The 2,114-nt window shown below is 38.3% G+C and overlaps 1 pseudogene; it reads left to right on the forward strand.

Moving 5' to 3' along the window:
• Positions 1–402: 402 nt before the first annotated feature.
• LOC101700641 (CBY1-interacting BAR domain-containing protein 1 pseudogene) lies at positions 403–1,494 on the forward strand (annotated as a pseudogene).
• The last annotated feature ends 620 nt before the right edge of the window (positions 1,495–2,114 follow it).

Below are 2,114 nucleotides of genomic sequence, written 5' to 3' on the forward strand. Positions count from 1 at the left end.
ATTGGAAGACAGTGGAACATGTGGCAAGTGAGACCTTGAGGGAGGTCCTACATCCTCAGGGAGCTTGCTTGAAGATGACGTGGAATTCTGGTCTCTTCCTTTTCCTCTCTATCCACCTGGCTTTGAGGTGTGAAATTTGCTCCACCATGCGTTCCTTGCCATTATCTGACACCAGAGGGCTCAAGGCCACGGATCTTCCCAAGCATGGATCAGAGTATAAAACTGTGAGCCAGAAAACCCTTTTCTTTATAAACCATGATCTTACGAATTTTGTTATAGCCGCCCACCCGTTCCTCTCGGGAACCGCAGTTCGGCCTACGGTGTAGAAGCCTGGCAGGCAGCTGGCGCCCGGGCTGGGCCCCATCATGGGCCTGCATGGTCCTGGGAGGGAGGCCAGGCCCGATGGGATCCTGGAGACAGTGGCACTATTGGGGGGCGGGGGATGCGCCTTCAGAGCTGCAGTGTCCGAGAATGTCTGCATTATCAAATCAACATGAAGCCATCTCAGCTCTAACGAGAATGTTTCACGTTTTATGTCACCTTTTTTTCTCTAGGGACGCTCAAACCAGACAACCGCAAGATGCTGTCACAAATGTGGAGAAGCATTTTGGGGAGCTGTGCCAAATCTTTGCTGCTTATGTGCGGAAAACTGCCAGACTGCGAGACAAAGCAGACCTCCTGGTGAATGAAATTAACATGTATGCCTCTACAGAGACCCCAAATTTATAGCAAGGCCTGAAAATTTTCGCTGATGAGTTTGCCAAACTTCAGGATTATCGACAAGCACAGGTTGAAAGACTTGAAGCCAAAGTGGTTGAGCCTTTGAAAGCTTATGGAGCAACTGTAAAACTGAAACGGGATGATCTCAAAGCCTCGTTAACAGCAAGGAATAGAGAAGCTCAGCAGTTAACTCAGAAAGAATCCAACAACGAAACCCATCTGATCGACATGTAATTTCACAGGCAGAAGCTGAATTACACATAGCTTCAACAGATGTTACCCGAACAACTTGTCATCTGGAGGAAACTATTGACAATTTTGAAAAGCAGAAAATAAAAGATATCAAGAATATATTTTCAGAATTTATCACAATTGAAATGTTATTTCATGGCAAAGCTTTAAAGGTCTACACTGCTGCCTACCAAAATATACAAAAGATTGATGAGGATGAAGATTTACAGGTTTTCCAAAATTCTCTGTATCCACTAGATTATCCATCTCGTTTAGATATTGTAAAAGCAAATTCAAAGTCACCTCTTCAGAGATCACTGTCAGCTAAGGGTGTTTCTGGAACAGGACAGGTATCTACCTGTCGATTAAGAAAGGATCAACATGCAGAAGATGATGAAGATGAAGAGGTAGGCTTTACAGAAGAAGGAAATTAATTTTAAGTTAATTTCCACATGTCCATTTTCATCTTAAATGACTTGAAAACTTTATACTCACCTGATAAGGAAAATCTCAAAACAAAATCCTACCATAAATGCAAAAATAAAGGAAATTTATGCTGACAAAAAAAAAAGAATTTTGGTATAATGCCAGATAGCTGAGCAACACGGAGACCATGTGACTTTAGAATAAAAACCTTTCCCTTCAGAAGAAATACTAATAGCTTTTAAGTATAAAAGGGCTCATCTTTGTATTATACTAATAGTTTAATACTTTGTACTGAATATTAATACAACTGAAAAATAACTTCATGTTGTTATGAAAAATTATATGTCTATATCTTGATTACTTTTGTTAAGAAAACTTTATGTTCTGGAAGATCATTTCTCCATTAGTATTAGACATTCACATACTTAAAACTACAATATTTAATTTAATATATCCATTCAGGAAAATAATAGAAAATTTCCAACTTTGCAACCACTATAACAGTTTAATTATTCAGAAGATTTTTAACAGTGGAATATATTTCAGTGAGATAGAGATTATTAAATGTTTTAATGAAGTCATTCATTTGGAAGAGAAACTTTCATCTTACAATTAATTCTCCAGTTACCAAAATGTTAAATTAATAAAATGTTCATATTTTTGTCATGTAATTAATCATGTAACTGCAAAGCTCAATGTCTAGTGTATTTGTTTTACCATGGGTTACTTTCTGAATG

The sequence above is a fragment of the Heterocephalus glaber genome, unplaced genomic scaffold (assembly GCF_053883595.1).
Source record: "Heterocephalus glaber isolate CG9 unplaced genomic scaffold, H.glaber_assembly_v1.0 deba00001572, whole genome shotgun sequence".
NCBI classification, from domain to species: domain Eukaryota; kingdom Metazoa; phylum Chordata; class Mammalia; order Rodentia; family Bathyergidae; genus Heterocephalus; species Heterocephalus glaber.